Source organism: Ursus arctos, unplaced genomic scaffold (assembly GCF_023065955.2).
Source record: "Ursus arctos isolate Adak ecotype North America unplaced genomic scaffold, UrsArc2.0 scaffold_10, whole genome shotgun sequence".
NCBI lineage: Eukaryota > Metazoa > Chordata > Mammalia > Carnivora > Ursidae > Ursus > Ursus arctos.
In genome coordinates, this window is record NW_026622764.1 from 51456251 (window position 1) to 51480078 (window position 23828).

The following is a 23828-nucleotide window of genomic DNA, read 5'->3' on the forward strand; positions in this document are numbered from 1 at the left end:
CATATCCTAGTTTATGTACAAAAATGTTGAAAGAGCACTAATTAATGAACTGTTGCCTATTATCTGGAACAAAAGGGGTCCGGTGGTATATGACATGGCTCTGGCTTTGCTCTCTACCTGTTAATGGTCTGGATGAGGTGGTGCCTGGCTGGCTTAGGCAGTAGAACATGCGACTCTTGATCTCAGGGTCATGAGTTTGAGTCCCATGTTGTACATGGGGCCTACCTTAAAAAAAAAAAAAGATCTGGATGAGGACACTGGTAGTATGTTGATGAAATTAGAAACTGATAGGCAGCGGGAGGATACCTTGTGTGCCTGAAACACAAAACAAAACAAAAAAACCAACGACTAAAAAATTTAGAATAATGGGCCAAAATAAAGATAAACTTTATCAGGGCCAAATGGAAACGCCTACAACTTAGATTCAAAAAGTCGATCTTACAAGTATAGAATGGATGATATCTGAAAAATGACTTAAGTTTTAACATGACGGTAAGGTTGATATGAGTTAACGTGATGAAAGTATACAACATAATCTTCAGCTATCTTAATAGAAATACAGAATCTGAAACTGTAGATATTAGTCCGTTCTATTGTATACTGATCAGATCAATACTGCACTCTTTAGTTGCCTCAGATTAAATTTTAGGAATATACCCAAAGAAAAACAGTCACCATTATGTAGAAGTTTGAATTAAGGGTATGAGGAATGGTTGACAGGACTGGACATGTTTACTCTGGAGAAAACTTACAGGGACCTTGATAACCATCTACAAATATGCATTTTTGAGATATAATTCATATATCATAAAACTCACTTTTTAAAATTGTGTGATTTAGTGATTTTCAGTATATTTATAATATTTTGAAAATATCACCATTAATTTCAGAATATTTGCATCCCCCCAAAAGAAAACTCCATATCCCCTAGCAGTCACTCCCTATTTCCTCCCCCCCATAGTCACTGGCAATCACTAATCTACGCTTCTGTGTATTTGACTATTTTGCACATTTTATATAAGCGGAGTAATATAATTTGTCGTGTGATGTGTCTAGCTTCTATCACTTAGTAAAATTTTTTCAAAATTCATCCACCGTGTAGGATTTACCAATACTTCATTGCTTTTTATGGCTGAATAATCCTATTATACGGATATACATTTGCTTCTCCTTTCACTAGTTGATGTACACTTAGGTTGTGTTCACCTTGTGGCTATTGGAAATAATGCTTCAATGAACACTGACCCACAATTTTTTTATGACATAGGAATGGAAATGCTGGGTCATATGGCAATTCTGTTTAATGTTTTGAGGAACTGCTACACCATTTTCCAAAGAAGCTGCACTATTTTACATTCTTACCAGCAATGATGATGGCTCCAACTTCTCCACAAACTGACTTATCATTGTCTGCTTTTTAAATTATAGCCGTTTAGTGGGTATGAAGTGGTATCTCACACTGACTTGATTGCGTTTGCCTAATAATTAATGATATTGAGAATCTTTTCATGTGCTTATTGGCCACTTGTATATCTTCTTTGGAGAAATGTCTATTCAGATGCTTTCCCATTTTTAAATGGGGTTGTCTTTTTATTGTTGACTCACAATGGTTCTTTCTATATTCTGAACATTAGGCTCTGATCAGACACACAGTTTGCCAATATTCTGCCCCATCTTGAGAGTTATCTTTGCAATTTCTTTATAGTATCCTTTTAAAAGTTTTCAATTTTGATGGAGTCCTATGTATTTTTTTTTGATTGCTTGTGAATAGCAGTAGTGAAATTGGACATCCTTCTCTTGTTCCTGATCATAGGGGGAAAGCTCCTTCACTGTTAAGTATGAGGTTAGCTGTGGGGGTTTTCCCCTTAGCTTTATGTAGTAAAATTGACAAATAAAATTGTGTATTTAAGGTATACAATGTGATGTTTTCACATACATATACATTGTGAAATGATTACCATAATCAAGCTAATTAACATAATCCATCACCTAACAGGTGAGAACACAAGATCTACTCTCTGAGTAAAGATTAAGTATGCAATACAGTTCTCTTAACTATAATCACCATGCTGTATATTAGATCTCCAGAACTTACTCATCTTACACAACTGAACTTTGTACCCTTTGACTAACATCTCACCATCTCCCCCATCTCCCAGACCCTGACAACCACCATATTACTCTGCTTTTATCAGTTAAACTTTTAAAAATTTCACATACAAATGAGATCATGCAGTGTTCATCTTTCTGTGTCTGGCTTATTTCACTTAGCATAATGTCCTTCAGGTTTATTTATGTTGTCATAAATGGCAGGATTTCCTGCTTTTTAATGGCTGAATGGTATTCCATAACAAACCATCAAACCAAACATTTGTTACACACACACACACACACACACACACACACACACACACACACACCATGTTCTTTATCCATTTGTCTATCAACATTAGGCAAGTTTCTCAAACTTGGTTACTGTGAATAATGCTGCAATAAACTTGGGAGTGTATACATATCACTTCAAGGTAGAAATTTCATTTCCTTTGGATATATACCAAAAAGTGGGATTGCTGGATCATATGGGGGTTCTATTTTTAAGTTTTTGAGTAATCTCCAATACTGTTTTCCAAAGCGGCTGCACCAACTTACATTTCTACCACCAGTGTACAAGCGTTCCCTTTCTTCCACATCCTCACCAACACTTATCTTTTACTTTTTTGATAATAGTCATTCTAACAGGTGTGAGGAGATATTGCATTATGGTTTTGATTTGTATTTCCCTCACGACTAGCACCTTATCATCCACCTGATGGCCGTTTTTATATCTTCTTTTGAGAAATGTCTATTTATGCCCTTTGCTTATTTTTAAATTGGGTTATTTGGTTGTTTTTGTTATTGAGTTGTTTGAATTCCTTAAATATTTTGGGTATTAATCCCTTATCAGATATAGGATTTGTTAATACTTTCTCTCATCCTTTAGGTTGTCTTTTCACTCTGTTGATTGTTGCCTTCACTGTGCAGGAGTTTTTTAGGTTGAAGCAATCCCACTTGTCCATTTTTGCTTTGGGGGTAATATCCAAAAAAAAAAAAATAATAATAATAATTGCCAAACCATTGTCATGAAGATTTTCCCTGTTTTCTTCTAGTGCTTTTACAGATTTAGGTCTTACATTGAAGTCTTTATTTTTAATTGATTTTTGTACATAGTATGAGAAAAGGATTCAATTTCATTCTTCTGCATGTGGATATCCAGTTTTTCCAACACCATTAATGGAAAGGACTATCGTTTCCCTATTATGTGTTTTTGGCACCCTTATTGAAGATCAGATGACCATAAAGAGTGGATTTATTTCTGGGCTCGGTGTTGTGTTCCATTGGTCTGTCTATCTGTTCTGTACCACACTGTTTGGGTTAATATAGCTTTTGTACATTTTGTAATGTATTTTGAAATCAGGAAGTGTGATGCCTCTAGCTGTGTCCTTCTTGCCTCAAGATTGCTTTGGTTACTCAGGGTCTTTAGTTCCATATGACTTCTAGAATTTTTTTTTGTGTGTGAAAAATGCTATTGGGCTTTTGATAGAGATTGCATTAAATCTGTAGATCACTTTGGGTGGTATGGACATTTTAACAATATTAAATCTTCCAATCCATGAACAGGGGTTATCTTTGCATTTATTTGTTTCGTCTTTAATTTCTTTCATCAATGTTTTGCAGTTTTCAGTGCATAGATCTTTCATCTCCTTAGTTAAATTCATTTCTTAAGTATTTTATTCTTTTTTATATTATTGTGACTGTAATTGTTTTCTTTCTTTTTTAGATAGTTTGTTGTTGATATATAGAAATGCAACTGATTTTTGTATGTTGTATGTTTGTATGATGATTTTGAATCAAGCCACTTGATTAAATTCATTTCATTAGTTCTAAGTGTTTTGGTGGTGTCTTCAGGGTTTCCTATATATATGATCATGTTATCTACAAAGAGGGACAATTTTACTTTTTCCTTTCTTACTTGGATGCCTTTTATTTATTTTTTTTCTTGTCTAATTACTCTGGCTAGTACTTCCAGAACTATGTTGCATGGAAATGGTAAGAGTGGGCACCCTTGTCTTTTTCCTGATTTTAGAGAAAACGCTTTTAGCTTTTCACTGTTGAGTATGATATTAACTGTGGGCTTATCATATGTGACTTTTATTATATTGAACTATATTCATTGTATATCTAAATTTTTATAGTTTTTATCATAATGGATGTTGAATTTTGTCAAATGCTTCTTCTGTACCTATTGCAATGATCATACAATTTTTATCCTTCATTTTGTTAATTTATCACACAGATTGATTTATGGATGTTGAATCATCCTTATACCCCTGATATAAATCCCACTTGATCACACTATATAATCCTTTTGATATATTGTTGAATTTGGTTTGCTAGTATTTTGCTGAGCATTTCTAGCATCTATCTTCATCAGGAATATTGACCTGTACCTTTCTTTTCTTGTGATGTCCTTGTCTGGTTTTGAATGCATATGTTAGAAGGAAAGAAAGTTCTAAAATCAATCATCTAACATTCTACCTGAGGAAAACAAAAAAAGGGGAGAAAATTAAATCCAAAGTAAGCAGAAGAAAAGAAATAAGCATCAGAGCAGAAATCATTGCAATTAAAATAGGATATCAATAGAGAAAATCAAGGACACCAAAAGCTGTTCTTTGAAAAGAACAATAAAATCCGTAAGCTCTTGCTAACTAAGAAAAAAAGAGATGGGGCACAAATGACTAATATAAACAATGAAATAGAGGATATGACTACAGATATTATGGAAATTAAAAAGGTAATAAGGGAATAGTGTGAATAACTCTGTGTTCACAAATTTGATAGCCTAGATGAAATGGACCAATTCCTTGAAAGACACAATCTGTTAAAACTTATACAAGAAGAAATAGACAATCTGAATAGGCCTACATCTATTTAAAAAATTGAATCAATAATTAACGTTTAAAACAGAAAGTACCAGGCCAAGCTGAGTTCACTGGTGAATTCTACCAAACATTTAAGGAAGCATTATACTAATTCTCTATAATCTCTGTCAGAGGTAGAAGCAGAGGGAATACTTCCTAATTCATTCTATGAGGCCAACATTCCCTTAATGCTAAAACTAGATGAAGACGTTATAAGAAAACTATAGACCGATCTCTCTTATGAACACAGACTCTTCTGCTTTTGGGTCTCCTACAATGCATATATTGATGTGCTTGATGTGGCCCACATTTCTCCATATTTTTTTCTATTATTTTTTCTTTCTATTACTTACACTAATCTTCATTGACTTATCTTCAAGTGTGCTGATTTTATTCTGCCTATTCCTATTCAAATCAGCTGTTGAGACCTGTACTGAAATCTCATTTCAGTTTTTGTGTTTTTCAACTCTAGAATTTTTTTTTAAATAATTTTTTGTCCTTATTGATATTCTCTATTTGGTGAGACATCATCCTCATGCTTTCCTTTAATTCTTACACATGTTTTCCTTTAGTTCTTTGGGCACATTTAAAACACCTAATCATAGGTTTTTTTTCTAATTAAGTGCAACATCTGGGCTTCCTCAGGGACACTCTTATCGCTCTCTTTTTTTCCCGTTTATGGGTCATACTTCCTTATTTCTGTGCATGTCTCATAATTATTTGTTGAACACTGGATGTTTTAAATAAAATAATGTGGCAACTCTGAAAATCAATTTATCCCTCCTACTTGAGAATTAGTTTGTTCTTGTTGCCTTTTTAAAAAAGATTTATTTATTTATTTTAGAGGGTGGATGGGCAGAGAGAAAGGGAGAGAGAATCTTCAAGATCCTCTAGCAGACTTCCCACTGACCATGGATCCTGATGTGGGGCTTGATCTCAGGACCTGAGCTGAAACCAAGAATTGGATGCTTAACCAACTGTGCCATCCAGGTGCCCCCTGCTATTTTTTACTGATGTTGTTTGTGCATATGTTACCTGACTTCTAAACCAATTTTGTAAAGTCTGTATTTTTTTGATATGTGTGGCCACAAAGTCTGTTCAGTTAGCTTAGTAGTGAGTTAAATGGTGCTGGGGAGGGGCGCCTGGGTGGTTCAGTCGTTAAGTGTCTGCCTTCGGCTCGGGGCATGATCCCAGGGATTGAGCCCCGCATCAGGCTCCCTGCTCCACTGGGAGCCTGCTTCTTCCTCTCACACTCCCCCTGCTTGTGTTCCCTCTCTCACAGGCTGTCTCTCTCTCTGTCAAATAAATAAATAAAATCTTAAAAAAAAATTGTGTGGGGAAGTGGGATGTACATGTAGAAAATAAAACTTGGACTCCTACTCACACCTCCCCCCACACCCCGCACACAAATCAATTCCCAATGGATCATAGATCTAAGTATTAAAAAGATAACCTAAAGATTCTAGAACATTGGATAACATCTACATGATCTTAGACAAATATTCTTAGAATAGTAAAGAAAGGTACTAACCTACAAAATTTGATGTCAACTTATTTTACCACATTCAAGAAGAAAAGAAAAATATGGTTATCTCAACAGATGTAGAAATTCAACACTTTTTCAATGAAAAAAACAAAAACTCTTTGCTAACAGAGTAGAAATGAATAGCACCATAGACCAAGTATGCTTTTATGTGCAGGTCTATCTCTAGACTCCCTGTTCTATTTCACTGGTTTATTTGCTTATACTAGCCTCAGTATCACACTCTCTTAATATTTAATATTTGATATCCAGTAGAGTAGGCACTCTAATATTTTTGCTGTTCAAGACTGATTTTTGAACTTTCGTATTTCCATATAATATTTAGAATCACCTTGTCAATTTACACAATAAGAATGGTTGGGATTTTGTTTTAGATTGCACAGAATTACTCAGTTTAGAGAAACTGATATCTTGACAATATTGAGTATCTCAGTATCTGGATGTGGTGTATCTCTCCATTTATTTAGATATTCCTCAATTTCCCTTTGGTAATGATTTCATAGTTTTCTATGTAGAGGTATTGCATATCTTTTGTCAGATTATTTTCATAGATATTTAATGCTTTTCGATGTTATTGCAAATGGAATCCCTTTTAAATTTCATTTTCCTTTTTCTGAGGGGTGGGGCTGGTATAAAGAAGTATGATTAATTGGTCTATTAGAGTTCTTCAAAGAAACAGAACCAATAAGATATATATAGATATATATGAGATAAATTTTAGGAAATTGCTCATGCTGTTATGAAAGCCAAGAAGTCCCTTTATCCTCTGTCTGCAAGCTGGAGAACAAGGAAAATGGGTATTGTAATCAGTCTGAATCTAAAGCCTGAGAATAGGGAGGCCAATGGTGTAAGTCCCAGTGTGAGTACAAAAACCTGAAAACCAGAAGCACTAATGTCTAAGAGTAGGAGAATATGGATGTCTCAGCTCAGAGAGAGCTAATCTACCTTCCCTCAACTTTTTTTTTGTGCTATTCAGGCCTTATGAGTAAAGGAGATCTTTAAGCAATCTGCTGATTCAAATGCTAATCTCTTCTGGAAACACCTTCACAGACACACTCAGAAATACTGTTTTACAAGCTATTTTGACATCCCTTAGCTCAGTCAAGTCCACAGGTAAAGTTAAATATCACAATTGGTATATTTGCCACGAAAACTGTAGCCCTTATAAATGTGATTTTAAATTTTAATAGCAAGCATTTGTACTTTGAACTTTCTACTATCTTGCCTTCTGCAAAAAAAAAAAAGTGAGAAAAAGTTTATTTCTTCCTTTATATATTTATTTTTCTGGTCTCATTGTACTGGCTAGAACATGTATGAAAATATGAATATAAGTGGTGATACCAAGCATCTTTGATTCATTTCAAATCTCAAAGCCAAATCTTCCAACATTTAACCACTAACTGTGATGATTACTGTAGGTTTGGATAGGTAGTCCTTAATAGATAAAGGATATTCTCTTCTATTCTTTGTTAACAAAAGGGTTTCTTTTTTTTTTTCCATGAATGTTAAATTTCTGCACCTGTTGAGATGATCATATTTTGTCTTTTTCTGTTAATGTGGTGAAATACATTGATTTTGTTGTTGTTGTTGCTTTGTTCTCCCCTCCAGGTCTCAGACATTTATTTCCATAACCCTTTGGGAAAAACAGTAATGAGGCCAGTTACATCTTCATAACAGAGAAGGGTATACCATACTTTAAACATACCTGTTTAAAGAACTGCAAAAGGTTACAATATATTCCGCAATTGAAAAACGATGATATCCTAATCTTGAAGGTGACTGTTATACTATTAACTTTTATAATAAAACAAGTGTCCATACTAATGGTTGCACACTGGTGACCTGCAGAGAAAATATGGCCTACAGTGGTTTTGTCTGGCCCACCCACGATAGTTTTAAACCGCCCATATCCCCCAACAGACACAGTTTGTTACTAGAGATACGGAGATTTTACATTTACACCTGTGGTTTCTGCCTTCTCTTTATATGTATATATATCTATCTGACAGTAATGGGCCTGCATGTAACAATCAGCTGGAGAGTACCCCCTTTTGACAAGGCAAAGCATTTGTTCTTTAATTTACCGTTGATGTATACTGACATACGAAATTTCTACTTCTATTTTTTTGTACATATTGCATTCTTGGCAGGCTAGTGGCCATTTCATGAAAATGTTGTTTAGTAAGTAAACAACACAAAAACATCTACTTTTACACTGCTGTAAAGTGCTGGAATAAATTATACCAAAATGGAAAAGGTAAATTAAAGGGCAGGGTGGGGGATGGTTGGAACTTGGACTTTCAAGATTCTAAAGCAAGCCAAACCATAGAAAATGTTGTATGTGTACGACACAAGGTTGACCCTGAAGCTAACTTGAATATCAGCAGTTTGTAAGGGAAAATAAACATATGTGTGAGATAATATGAGGTAATTCACATCTTTCTCAAGTCAGACTATACTAGCCGCCTCAGTACTGCAGATGTTTCATTCATTTTGGCTGCCCTGTCCATGAGCCTTCACAACATCCTGTTAGAGGCCAATCCCAGGGTTGCTATTAAGGATCTTAGGACATTAAAAAAAAAAAAAAAAAGGATTACAGGATGTTTGCGTTTTTGGGGAAGTCATCACCCAGTTTACAAATCACATAATTGGGGAGAGCCGCCACTTCCTACATGCTCGTTTCCCTTCCTGGATTACGTCTTCCAGGAGCTTCCAGCTTTTCTGCATCCCTTCATTCCAACATTCCAAGAATTTCAAAGGGCTGGGAAGGGTATGAAGTAAACAACAGATGGCCACCCCCACCTGAGGCCTGATATCCAGCCACAGGTGGGGTTCCCAGAATCTGGAAGTCGCTTACTGCCGGTGCGGAAGCCTGCTCCTCTGAGCTCAGCAACTGCAGGGAGGACACTTATCCGTGATTCAGGAGCCACAGAAGGCGGTCTAGTCCTTCGGATTAGTCACAGTAGGCCACTTCTCGAAAGCTGGCCAGTTGGGTCTGTGGCCCTGCAGCTGAATTCTGCAGAAATGCCTCTGAAGGCATCGGTCAGACTGCCACTGTGAGTGCCCACACAGCAGTGATCTAAAGCACTTCCGGCGTCTGCAGGCAGCCCGGCCCCGGAGTTACGACCCCGAACACCCCATCATCCACGTAGTTAGCCATTGTCTCCGCTGGAGAAATTGGGAGGGACACAGAGAGAGCCCCGCCGCCTGGTTGGCTATGATTTAGACCTGGAAGTGCCGGGCACTGGCCAATGTGGGAGGCGGGCACTCTGGTCAGAACCTGCGTGTCATTAACCAGAAGGCAAGTGAGCACTCTGCCACCAGGTCCTAGAGATGGAGCAGGTCTGGAGCTGCAATGGCGTCAGGTCCTGAGCACCGGGCACGCACTCCAGGCCCATGTAACGTAGTGGCCAAAAAGGCCTCACCGGGCAGACCTTGGTGGGCCCGGTTGCTCCTCTCTATCAATCAGGCCAAGGCAGCCCACGCCGGGTTGCCAGGATCTGAGCCAGAGGCTGGCCCACCCCACCGCTCCCCACTGCGCGCGCGGCGGTCGCAGGCATGGGCATCCGCGCATGCTCAGCGCAGGTCGTGCTAGCTGGGGTTCTAGCTCAGTCTCGATCCGGAGAAGGCCTTCCCTGGGCTGCGGCAACACCTGAAGCACGTGGCTTCAGTATGGGTCCCGCCTCCGGCTCGGGCTGCGGCTCTTTTAAAAGACGCTACGAGAGCCGCTGCTTTGGGAAGTTCAGTTCCTTCTTGCGCGACTTCAGCCTGCAAGGTGAGTACCTCCTCTGTGGCAGCCATGACTGTCTTCTGGAAGCTGCCAGTACTTTGATTTTTTAAAATTATGTAAATGAACTAATATGCTGCTACCAGATTACATCACTTTTCAGAGGTAGAGTAACATGACTTTGAAAACTAGCGAATGGCTTGACAAAGAGTACATTAAGTCCTACGTCTATATTTTTGTTTTTCAGTGACCACATCTCGTGTCTTAGATGTAACATTTGAAAATTTATGGTACACTTAAGCTGCTTGGTCCACCATATCCTAAGTTCGGAGCACACTCTGTCTTCAAAAGTGACCTATTCAATAGCATTTTAAATCGAAAGAGCGAGCTGTCTTCAAAAGTGACCTATTCAATAGCATTTTAAATCGAAAGAGCGAGCTTGATGAGGTTTGAAAACAAATAAGCATATATTGAACCAGGTGTTTTAAGACAAAATATATCAATTGTTTACAGCTTTCGTTTGAGAAGGAAGGTGCAAATTCAAGGTACATTTTTTCCTCTTTTAATGTCTATTTTGTACTTGAGTGCAAAAAAGTTTTTTACACTTTTAAAAAGTAGCAAAAGTAGCAAAATCAGCAGCCTTATTTAATGTAATTAAAATATTCTTCAGAGTACAAAAAAGATCATGTAGAAAGAAAACTATAAAAAGATACTGATTTTAAGAAAAGAATTCTGTAACATTCTGCACAGCCAGTTTCTTCCACAAATTTTCGGTACCATAAAGATAAGCATAGGATGCTCCTATCCAAATAACCTCTGACCCCGTTTCTCCGGTAAGAGCTAGCATATTGGATGGAAAGCAAAATTATTGTCTAATAATATTTGTATCCACTCGGCTAAGCAAGTCCCAAGATGTGGAAATTCGAAGAGGGGAAAAAAGATTGAAAAAACATACAGCAATGGGAAATGTCAGAAACAGCTATCTAGAAGGATAAATGATTTGGCTTTGAGCACATTTCAGGTGTGCCTGACAGATCTGACTTTGACTATGGGAACGTGGAGTCATTTTCATTAAAACTCTTTCTGCTGTGGGCTCTCATGATGAGTTTATTAATCAAAGCTGTAAGTCCTTTAAATGACCAGTAGTTCCTTAGGCCATGAGCACTTCACCTGGAAATGGCCGAACTGCTGATCATGCACCTGGGAGCAAGGTTGTTTTTATTCAACTTGGTTATTTATACTTTATTAATACATTGATTTTTGAATATTAAAGCATTACTTTCTTTCTTAAACGTAAATTGTTCATGGTGTGTTATCCTTTCTGTATATTGCTAGATTTGATTTGCTGAAATTTTGTGGAAGATTTTTGCTTTTATGTAAATGTGAGAGATGGACCTCTAATTTTCCTTAATTGTGATTTCCTTGTCAAGTTTTGGTTTCAGTGTTATGCTGTCATCATAAAATGATTTGGAAAGTATTCCCTTTTAATGCTTTACAGAGTTGGTCAGTTAGATAGAATTTATTCCTTAAATATTTGATGGAAATGACTGGTGAATTCGTCTGGATCTAGGATTTTCAGTGAGGGAAGATATTTGATTACGGACTTATTCCTTTAAAAGATAAGGAACTATTTGTAGTTTCTATTTGGTTTTAGTAAGTTGAGCTTCCGTTAGGGTCTGTTTCATCTAAAATTTTAAATTAATTAGCCTAAAGTTATTCATAGTAAGCTATTATGACTGTTACAGTTTTTCTAATGTAGGACTTATAATGAGGTCTCCGTTTTAATTTCTAATTTTTGTTGTTTGTCTCTCTCTCTCTCTCTCTCTCTCACACACACACACACACACCCACCCACCCACCCCATGTATGTCTTGCTCTGGGCGTATCTTTAACAGGCTGGCCAACTACAGCTTTGGGCCAAATCTAACCTTTTACCCGTTTTTGTACATAATGTGACACAACCAAACCTATTCACGTATTATCTATGGCTGCTTTCCCACCACAATGCCAGATAAAAAATTGAACAGAAATCACAAGGCTTGCAAAGACTGAGAAAAGAATCATCTGGCCTTTTACAGAAAAGGTTTTCTTACTCCCGATCTATGCTGTTAGTCTACTGAAAGAACTAGCTTTTGTCTTTGTTTCTCCTTTGTATGTATGTTTATTTCAATACTTTATTTTCTTTTATTTTCCTTCATTTGCCTTTTTAAAAATAACTTCTTGAATGTTTGCTGAGATAAATTGATTTTCAGTCTTCCTTTACTATTATGTGACAAATTTCCCTCTACACAAAGCTTTAACTGCAATCCACAAACATTGATATGTTTCCAATACCACTTAGTTAAAAATATTTTCTAATTTTCATTGTAATTTCTTATTTGATCAATGGATATAGTTTTGGTAACTATGTGTGTACTTGAAAAAAGTGTGCATTCTGAAATTGTTATGTGCAATGTTCTAAACATGTCAATTAGGCCAAATTTTGTAACTCTCTTGTTTATATCTTTATCCTTACTGATTTATTGTCTGCTTGTTTTTCAATTATTGAGAAAGGTATTTCGCAATCTCTCATGACTGTGAAATGTTTTTTAAGATTTTTAAAATTTTTAAGTAATCTCTACACCCGCCATGGGGCTTGAACTTAACAACCCTGAGATCAAGAGTTGCATGCTCTACAACTGAACCAGCCAGGCACCCCCATGACTGTGAATTTTCTACATGGCCTTCTGTCATTTTTGCTTTATATATAATTTTGCATGCAAATATAGTTCAGGTACATACAATTTCAGGGTTGTATATTGTCCTGGTGAATTGACCATTTTATCTTAGAAACATCCTTGTTTGTTTCCCGTGATGCCTCTTGTCTCCGTGCTCCCCTGTCTGATGTGCAGCGAGCCATAGCAGCTTGCTTTGTTGAGCATTCAAATGGTCTGTCTTTTCTGTTGTTTACTTTCAATATTTAAATGGTCTTATAGTTAATAACTGCTTTTTATAAGCAGTATATGACCCGGTTTGATATTCATTCTACAAATCTAAATTGAGTATTTAGTATAGATGTACTGTATTTACTGGTGTGTCTCCATGAAAGCTATTTTTTTCACCTGTTTCTTTTTCTAACCTTTATTGACTCCTTTGAATTATTTCTGATAATTCAAAATGTCGATAATATTTACATATTCTATTCTTTTAGTGATTGTATGTATGACATATTAAAAAGTAAAATAAATTAATGCCTTTACCCCTCCTCAGATAATATAAGGACTTTAACATACTTTAAAGCCACTTATCCTTTCTACCAACTTACATGATATTGTTATGTATTTTGATTCTATATAAATTTGAAATCCTAAAAGATATTATTTCATAGAATCAATGTTCTTTTACCCATATATTCACTAGTTTTTGTTACTTACAGTAGTAGTCGTTGGTACTTTTGGCATCTCTTAGCTTCATTGAGCCTAAGAACACTTTTCAGTATTTCCTGTATAGTGACTCTGCTGTGATGAATTCTCTCAATTTTGTTTGATTAAAAATGTCTTTTTTTTTTTCTTTTTTGTAAGGAAAATTTCTTTTTCTGCTTTTATAATTTCCTCTTTGATTTTAGTTTCAGAAGTTTTAGTGTGGTATATTTAGGTATGGCTTCCTTCCATGTATCTTTCTGTGGTTAATGGAACTTCTTGAATGTGTTGGGGATCAAGAATTCTGTCCCTCAGTGGTCCTTCTAGCTGGACTAAGCATCAAATTGACATGAGATAGATAAACGAGAAAATCAAATTTAATAGCCTACCTATGGGTAATCCACACAAACATGGAAATTCCAGAGAGGCAAAATGAGGTATATATGTCATTCTGAACTAAGGAGAAGGGAGTAGGGGTCTGGGACTTCAGAGGAAAGGAATGAAATTCACAGGGTGATAAAAAGAGCAGATGTTTGCCAATTAGCTGTTTGCACTGCCCTACAGATGGGTCACTCAGATAAAAATTTATCTTTGTGATAACCCTTATTCTGGAAAGACCCTTCACTTTAGATTCTTCTATGTAGTTAAGGGAGAGGCAGAAGTTTTTCTTGAGCCCACAGGGTCTCAATTGCCTTCAGCTTAAAATAATATGCATGCCAAAGTGGCACATTCTGGGGAGACCTATCCCAAATCCCTTCAAATTTGTGGCATAATACTTTTTGTCTGTTTTGAATGAACATCCATGGTAATTATTTTTCAATTTTAGACTTTCAAGGTCATTATTTCTTTATATTGCTATTTTTGCTCTATTTTCTCCCTCTGAAACTCCCAATATGTGAGACTTTTCACCAAACTCCATATAATTCTTTAGGTATCTTTCTGTATTCTCCATGTTTTTACCCCTTTTTGTTCAGTCAATACATCTTATTCTATTTTTTCCATTTCATTTTATTTCTCACCATGGTAAGTGTACTCTTTAATCCCACCCCCTATTCCCCCCCCTCCCCGCACCTCCCCTCTGGTAACCATCAGTTTGCTCTCTGTAGTTAAGAATCTGTGGGTGGTTTGCCTCTCTTTCTTCCTTTGCTCATTTGTTTCTTAAATTTCACATATGAGTGAGAGAATACGGTATTTGTCTTTCTCTGACTGGCTTATTTCACTTAGCATTATGTTTTCTAGCTCTATTCACGTTGTTGTAACTGGAATGATAGCATTCTATTCTATGGCTGAATAATATTCCATTGTGTATATATACACCATTTTTTTTTTTAATCCATTCATCAGTTGATGGACACTTGGGCTGCTTCCATGATTTGGCTATTGTAAATAATATTGCTATAAACATAGGGGTGCATATATTCTTTTGACTTAGTGGGTTTTTTTGTACTTTTGGAATAAATACAAGTAGTGTGATTCCTGTTAATTTTTTTGAGGACCCTCCATACTGTTTTCCACAATGACTGCACCAATTTGCATTTCCACCAACAGTGCAAGAGGATTCCTTTTTCTCCACATCTTTACCAGTACTTGTTTCTTGTTTTTGCTTATTTTGTTATTTGTTTTAGTCTTGTTTTTGATTTTAGCCATTCTGACAGGTGTGAGGTGATAGCTCAGTGTAGTTTTTATTTGCGTTTCCCTGATGATCTGTAATGTTGAGCATCTTTTCATATCTGTTGGCCATCTGGATGTCTTCCTTGGAAAAATGTCTGCTCATGTCTTCTCCCCATTTTTTAACTGGATTATTTCTTTTTGGGTATTGAGTTGTATCAGTTCTTTATACATTTTAGATACTAACCCTTTATCAGAGATGCCATTTGCAAATTTCTTCCATTTACTCATTTGTCTTTTAGTTTTCTTGATTGTTTTCTTTGCTGTGCAAAAGCTTCTTCTTTTAGTCCCAGTGGTTTATTTTTGCTTTTATTTCCCTTGCCTTAGGAGATATATCTAGAAAGAAGTTGCTGTAGCCGATGTTGGAGAAATTACCGCCTGTGCTCTCCTCTAGGATTATTATAGTTTCAGGTCTCAACATTTAGGTCCTTAATCCATTTTAAATGGATTGTAATGGATCTGAATGGTGTATGATGTAAGCCAGGGGTCCAGGTTCATTCTTTTGCATGTAGCTGTCCAGTTCTCCCAGCACCATTTGTTGAAAGGGTTGTCTTTTTCCCATTGCATTTTCTTTCCTCCTAAACATGGCTTATTTGTGGACTTTCTGTTCTATTCCGTTGATCTGTGTGCCTGTTTTGTGCCAGTATCCTACTGTTTGATTACTACGGCTTTGTAGTGTGTCCTGACATCTGGAATTGTGATACCTCCAGCTTTGTCTTTTCTTTTTCAAGATTGTTTGAGCTATTTGGGGTCTTCTGTGATTCCATACAAATTTTAGGATTGTTTGTTCTGGTTCTGCGAAAAGTGTTGTTGGTAATTTGATAGGGATTGCATTAAATCTGTAGATTGCTTTGGGTAGTATGGACATTTTAACAGTATTTGTTCTTCCAACCCATGAGCATCGAATGTGTTTCCATTTCTTTGCATCATCTTGAATTTCTTTTTTCACTGTTTTATAGTTTTCAGAGTACAGGTTTTTCACCTCTTTGGTTACTTTTATTCCTAGATATTTTATTCTTTTTGGTGTGGTTGTATATGAGATTATTTTCTTAATTTCACTTCTGTTTCATTATTAGTGTATAAGAAATCAACAGATTTCAGAACACTGATCTTGTATCCTAGGACTATATTGAATTCATTTATCGGTTCTAGTAGTAGTATATATAGTATCATCTGCAAATAGAGTTTTACTTCTTCCTTACCAATTTGGATTCATTTTACTTCTTGTCTCATTGCTGTGTCTAGGACTTCCACTACTATGTTGAATAAGAGTGATGAGAGTGGACATCCTTATCTTGTTCCTGATCTCAGGGGAGAAGCTGTCAGTTTTTCCCCATTGAGTGTGATGTTTAGTGGACTTTTCATATAAGGCCTTTATAATGTGATATGTTTTCTCTAGACCTACTTTGCAGAGGGTTTTTATCATGAATCGATGTTGTACTTTGTCAAATACTTTTTCTGCATCTGTTGAAATGATCATACAGTTTTATCCTTTTTTAATTTTTTATTGTGAGGTATCATGTTGATTGCTTGGTGAATATTGAACCACCTTGCATGGAGGCAATAAATACCACTTGATTGTGGTGAATGATTTTTTAAATATATTGTTGTATTTGGTTTGCTGCTATTTTTTTGAGGATTTTTGCATCTATATTCATGAAAGATATTGGCCTGTAGTTCTCTTTCTCTGTGTCTTTTTAATTTTTTGTTTTTAATTTTGTTTTATTTTTATTTTGGTGGCTTTCTCTGGTTTTGGTATCAGTGTGATACTGGCTTCGTAGAATGAATTTGGAAGTTTTCCTTCCATTTGTTTGTTTTTTGGAATGGTTTGAGGAGAAAAGGTATTAATTCTTCTGTAAGTGTTTGATAGAATTAGCCTGTGAAGCTCTCTGGTCCTGGACTTTTGTTTTTTGGGAGTTTTTTTGATTACTGATTCAGTTTCATTGCTGATGATTGGTCTATTCAAATTTTCTATTTTTTCTTGCGTTAGTTTTGGTAGGTTATATGTTTCTAAGAATTTATCCATTTCTTTGTTGTCCAATTTGTTGGCAGAGAGGTTTTCATAATATTCTGGTATAATTGTATTTCTGTGGTGTTGGTTGTTATTTCTCCTATTAGTAATTTTGTTTATTTGGGTCCTCCCCCTTTTTTAGTGAATCTTGCTAGATGTGTATCAATTTTGTTGATCTTTTCAAAGAACCATCTCTTGGTTTCACTGATCTGTTCTATTGTGTGGGTTTTTAAGATTTTGTTAGTTTGTTTACTTATTTGAGAGAGCACAGGAGAGCACAAGCAGGGGAAGCAGCAGAGGGAGAGGGAAGCAGGCTCCTCACTGAACAGGGAGCCTGATGAAGGGCAACATCCTAGAACCCTGGGATCACGACCTGAGCCAAAGGCAGATGTTTAACCAACTGAGTCACCCAGGCGCCCCAGAGCTTTTTCTTGCTTCTTGAGGTAGGCCTGTTTTGTTATAAACTTTCCTCTTAGAACAGCTTTTGCTTCATTCCAAAGGACTTGGACTATTGTATTTTCATTTTCATCTGTGGCCATGTATTTTTTTTTTTTTTTTTTAAGATTTATTTTAAAGCTAGAGTGCACATGGTGGGGAGGGGCAGAGTGGAGAGGGCAGAGAGAATCCCAAGCTGACTCTAAGCTGAGCATGGATCTTGACTTGGGGCCTCATCCCATGACCCTGAGATCACAACCTGAACTGAAACCAAGAGTTGGACATTTAACCAACTGTACCACCCAGGCGCCCCCTCTCCATGTATTTTTTTTATTTCCTCTTTCATTCTTTGGTTGACCATTGTTTAGTAGCATATTATTTAACTTCCATGTATTTGTGTTCTTTCCAGATTTTTTTCTTGTGGTTGATTTCTAGTTTCATGGCATATGTCTGAAAAGATGCATAGTATGACTTCAGTCTTTTTGAATCTGTCAAGACTTGTTTTGTGGCCTAATGTGTTATCTTCTGGAAAATGTTTCATGTGCACTTGAAAAAAATGTATTCTGTTCCTTCAGGATAGAATGTATTGAGTATGTCTGTCAGATCCGTCTGGTCCAATATTTCACTCAAAACTACTGTTTCCTTGTTGGTTTTCTGTTGCATGATCTATTGATGTAAGTGTGGTGTTAAAGTCCCCTAGTATTATTGTATTACTATTGATTACTTCCTTTATGTTTGTTATTGGCTGCTTAATGTATTTGGGTGCTCCCTTGTTGGGTGCATAAATATTTACAATTGTTATGTCTTCTCATTGGATTCTTCCTTTTATGATTATATAGTATCCCTTTTTGTCTCTTGTTATAGTCAGTTTTAAAGTCTATTTTTTTTCCTGTATAAGTATTGCTACCCTTTCACTACCATTTGCATGATAAATGCCTTTCCATACTTTCACTTTCAATCTTTATGTGTCTTTAGGTCTGAAATGAATCTCTTATAGGCAGCAAGCGTATAGATAAGTCTTGTCTTTTTATCCATTCTGGTACCCACTGACTTTTGATTCAAGTGTTTAGTCCATTAACATTCAAAGTAATTATTGGTAGGCATGTACTTACTGACATTTTTTTGCTGGTTTATGGTTTTGTAGTTCTCTGTTCCTTTCTTCTCTTGCTCTCACCTCTCATGCTTTGCTTGCTTTCTTTGGTGCTGTATTTGGATTCCTATTTTCTTTATTTTTTGCATGTGTATTGCTGGTTTTTGATTTATGGTTACCATTACGTTTGTATATAACATCTTATGTATATAGCAGTCTATATGAAGTGGGTCATGTAAGTTTGAACCCATTTTTTACTCCTTCCCTCCCCACCCCATGTTTTATGTATACGATATCATAGTTTAACATCCTCTTATTTTGTGAGTTCCTTGACTAATTTTTACAGAAATATTTATTTTTACTGCTTTTGTGCTTCCTAACTTTTCTTACTCCTATCTTACCCCCACCGTCTTCCCACTCAAAAGTCTGCTTTAATTGTTCTTGTAGAACTTGTTTAATGGTCATCAATTCTTGTAAGTTTTGTTTGTCTGGGAAACTTCTTTTTTTTTTTTAAGATTTTATTTATTTATTTGACAGAGATAGAGACAGCCAGCGAGAGAGGGAACACAAGCAGGGGGAGTGGGAGAGGAAGAAGCAGGCTCATAGAGGAGGAGCCTGATGTGGGGCTCGATCCCATTGGGATCACGCCCTGAGCCGAAGGCAGACGCTTAACCGCTGCGCCACCCAGGCGCCCCCTGTCTGGGAAACTTCTTATCTCTCCCTCTATACTCAAAGATAGCCTTGCTGTAGAGTATTCCTGGCTGCAGGGTTTTTCCTTTCAGCACTTTGAATATATGCTGCCTCTTTTTTCTGACCTGCTAAAAAATCAGCTGATAGGCTTATGGGGTGCTGCTTTGAAGTCTCACTTCACTACTTTTTGGCATTTTAATTACTGTACGTCTTGGTTGGGTACCTCCTTGAGTTGATTTTGTTGAGGGCTTTTTGTGACTCCTGGATCTGGATTTCTGTTTCCTTCCCCAGATTTGGGAAGTTTTCTGTTATTATTTCTTCAAATGATTTTTCTGCTCCTTTTTCTCTATGTTCTTATACTGGGATCCCTATAGTGTGAATGTTATTACATTTAATAGTGTCACAGGGTACTCTTAAGTCTGTTTTCATTTTTTATTTTTATTTTTCTCTCTTCTGTTCAGCTTGATTGTTTTTCATTTCTTTGTCCTCCAGGTCACTGACCCATTCTTCTGCTTCCTCTAATCTATTCCATTTAGTGTATTGTGTGTGTGTGTGTGGGGGGGGGTAATTTGCCTTTCATTTTTTATTTTTATTTTTTTTATTATGTTAGTCACCACACAGTACATCGTTAGTTTTTGATGTAGTGTTCCATGATTCATTGTTTGCATGTAATACCCAGTGCTCATTGCAATATATGTCCTCCTTAATACCCTTCACTGGGCTAGCGCATCCCCCTACCCCACCCCCCTCTAAAACCCTCAGTTTGTTTCCCGGAGTCCATAGTCTCTCATGGTTCATTTCCTCCTCTGTTTACCCCCACACCTTCATTTTTCTCGTCCTTCTCCTAACAGTCTCCCTGCTATTCCTTATGTTCCACAAATAAGTAAAACCATATGATAATTGTCTTTCTCTGCTTGACTTATTTCACTTAGCATAATCTCCTCCAGTTCCATCCATGTTGATGCAAATGTTGGGTAATCATTCTTTCTGATGGCTGAGTAATATTCCATTGTATATATGGACCATATCTTTCTCATCCATTTGTCTGTTGAAGGGCATCTCGGCTCCTTCCACAGTTTGGCTATTGTGGACAGTGTTGCTATGAACATTGGGGTGCACATGGTCCTTCTTTTCACTATGTCTGTATCGTTGGGGGTAAATACCCAGTAGTGCAATTGCTGGGTCATAGGGTAGCTCAATTTTTAACTTTTTGAGGAACCTCCACACTGTTTTCCAAAGTGGCTGTACCAACTTGCATTCCCACCAACAGTGTAAGAGGGTTCCCTGTTCTTCATGTCCTCTCCAGCATTTGTTGTTTCTTGCCTTGTCAGTTTTTGCCATTCTAACTAGTGTAAGGTGGTATCTCAATGTGGTTTTGATTTGTATTTCCCTGATGGCTAATGATGTTGAACGTTTTTTCATGTGTCTGTTAGCCATTCGTGTGTCTTCATTGGAAAAGTGTCTGTTCATATCTTCTGTCCATTTTTTGATTTATTTGTTTCTTGGGTATTGAGTTTGAGAAATTCTTTATAGATCTTGGATACCAGCCTTTTATCTGTAGTGTCATTTGCAAATATCTTCTCCCATTCCGTGAGTTGCCTCTTTGTTTGTTGACTGTTTCCTTTGCTGTGCAGAAGTTTTTTATCTTGATGAAGTCCCAAAAGTTCATTTTTTCTTTTGTTTCCCTTGCCTTTGGAAATGTGTCATGAAAGAAGTTGCTGTGGCTGATGTCGAAGAGATTACAGCCTATATTCTCCTCTATGATTTTGATGGATTCCTGTCTCACATCGAGGTCTTTCATCCATTTGGGGTTTATCTTTGTGTATGGTGTGAGAGAGTGGTCAAGTTTCATTCTTCTGTATATAGGAGTCCAATTTTCCCAGCACCATGTATTGAAGAGACTGTCTTTTTTCCACTGGATATTCTTTCCTGCTTTGTCAGAGATTAGTTGACCACAGATTTGAGGGTCCATTTCTGGAGTCTGTATTCTGTTCCATTGTGTCTGTTTTTGTGCCAGCACCATGCTGTCTTGGTGATCACAGCTTTGTAATGTAGGTTGAAATCAGGCAACGTGATGCCCCCAGCTTTGTTTTTCTTTTTCAACATTTCCTCAGAGATTCGGGGTCTTTTCTGATTCCAAACAAATTTTAGGATTGTTTCTTCCAGCACTTTGAAAAATATCATTGGTATTTTGATTGGGATGGCATTGAAAGTGTAGATTGCTCTGGGTAGCATAGACATTTTAACTGTTTATTCTTCTGATCCATGAGCATGGAATGTTTTTCCATCTTTTTGTGTCTTCTTCAATGTCTTTCATCAGTGTTCTGTAGTTTCTAGAGTATAGATTCTTTACGTCTCTGGTTAAGTTAATTCCAAGGTAAGGTTTGGTTTTTGGTGCTATTGTAAATGGGATGGATTCCCTAATTTCTCTTTCTTCAGTCTCATTGTTAGTGTATAGAAATGCAACTGATTTCTGAGCATTGATTTTTGTATCCTGCCACATTACTGAATTGTTGTATGAGTTCTAGTAATTTGGGGGTGGAGTCTTTTGGGTTTTCCACATAAAGTATCATGTCATCTGCGAAGAGAGAGTTTGACTTCTTTGCCAATTTGAGTACCTATTTATTTATTTATTTTATTTTTGTTGTTTTCTGCTGTTGCTAGGACTTCTAGTACTATGTTGAACAATAATGATGAGAGTGGGCATCCTTGTTTTATTCCTGATCTTAAGGGAAGGGCTCTCAGCTTTTCCCCATTGCGAGTGTAGGCTTTTCATAGATAGTTTTTATGAAATTGAGGAATGTACCTTCTATCCCTACACTCTGAATGGTTTTAATCAGGAAAGGATGCTGTGTTTTGCTGTTTTCTGTATCAATTGAGAGGACCATATGGTTCTTGTCTCTTTTATTAATGTGATCTCTCACACTGATTGATTTGTGAATATTGAATCACCCTTGTATCCCAGGGACGAATTCCACTTGGTTGTGATGGATAATCCTTTTAATGTACTGTTGGATCCTAGTAGCTAGGATCTTGTTGAGAATTTTGACATCCATATTCATCAGGGATATCGCTCTGTAATTCTCCTTTTTGATAGGGTATTTGCCTGGTTTTGGGATCAAGGTAATGCTGGCCTCATAGAATGAGTTTGGTAGTTTTCCTTCTGTTTCTATTTTTTGAAACAGCTTCAGGAGAGTAGGTATTATTTCTTCTTTGAATGTTTGGTAGAATTCCCCAGGGAATCCATCAGGCCCTTGACTCTTCTTTTCAGGAGGTTTTCGATCACTGCTTCAATCTTTTCACTGTTAATGGGTCTATTTAGATTGTCAATTTCTTCCTGCTTTAGTCTTGGTAGTTTATAGGTTTCCAGGAAGGCATCCATTTCTTCCAGGTTGCTTAATTTATTGGCATATAGTTGTTGATAATAGTTTCTAATGATTGTTTCTATTTCCTTGGTGTTAGTCGTGATCTCTCCCCTTTCATTCATAATTTTATTAATTTGTGTCCTTTCTCTATTCTTTTGAATAAGTCTGGCCAGCGGCTTATCGATCTTATTAATTCTTTCAAAGAACCAGCTTCTAGTTTTGTTGATCTCTACTGTATTTTTGGTTTCTAATTCATTGATCTCTGCTGTAATCTCAGTCAGTTGTCTTTTCTTGTGTGGCTTAGGCCTCTTCTTTTGTTCCATCTCCAGCTGTTTAAGGTGTGAGTATAAGGACTGCATTTTAGATTTTTCTGTTCTTTTAAGTGAGGCTTGGATGGCTATGTATTTCCCCCTTAGGACTGCCTTTGCAGTGTACCATAGGTTTTGGACTGATGTGTTTTCATTCTCATTGGTTTCCATAAATTGCTTAAGTTCTTCTTTACTTTCCTGGTTTACCCAAACATTCTTAAGCAGGATGGTCCTTAGTTTCCAAGTGTTTGAGTTTCTTCAAAATTTTTTCAAATTGTGATTGAGTTCCAGTTTCAAAGCATTGTGGTCTGAGAATATGCAGGGAATAATCTCAGTCTTTTGGTATCGGTTGAGACCTGTTTTGTGGCCCAGTATATGGTCTATTCTGGAGAATGTTTCATGTGCATTTGAAAAGAATGAGTATTCTGTTGTTTTAGGGTGGAGTGTTCTGTATATATCTATGAGGTCCATCTGGTCCAGTGTGTTATTCAAAGCTCTTGTTTCTTTGTTGATTTTCTGCTTAGGTGATCTGTCTATTGCTGAGAGTGGAGTTTGAGGTCCCCTATTATTAATGTATTATTATCTATATGGCTCTTAATTCTGGTTAACAGTTGGCTTATGTAGTTGGCTGCTCC

At 36.7% G+C, this 23828-nt stretch overlaps 1 pseudogene; it reads left to right on the forward strand.

Moving 5' to 3' along the window:
- The first annotated feature begins 10059 nt into the window (after positions 1–10059).
- LOC113251094 (40S ribosomal protein SA-like) overlaps positions 10060–23828 on the forward strand; it is a 32919-nt pseudogene continuing 19150 nt past the window's right edge.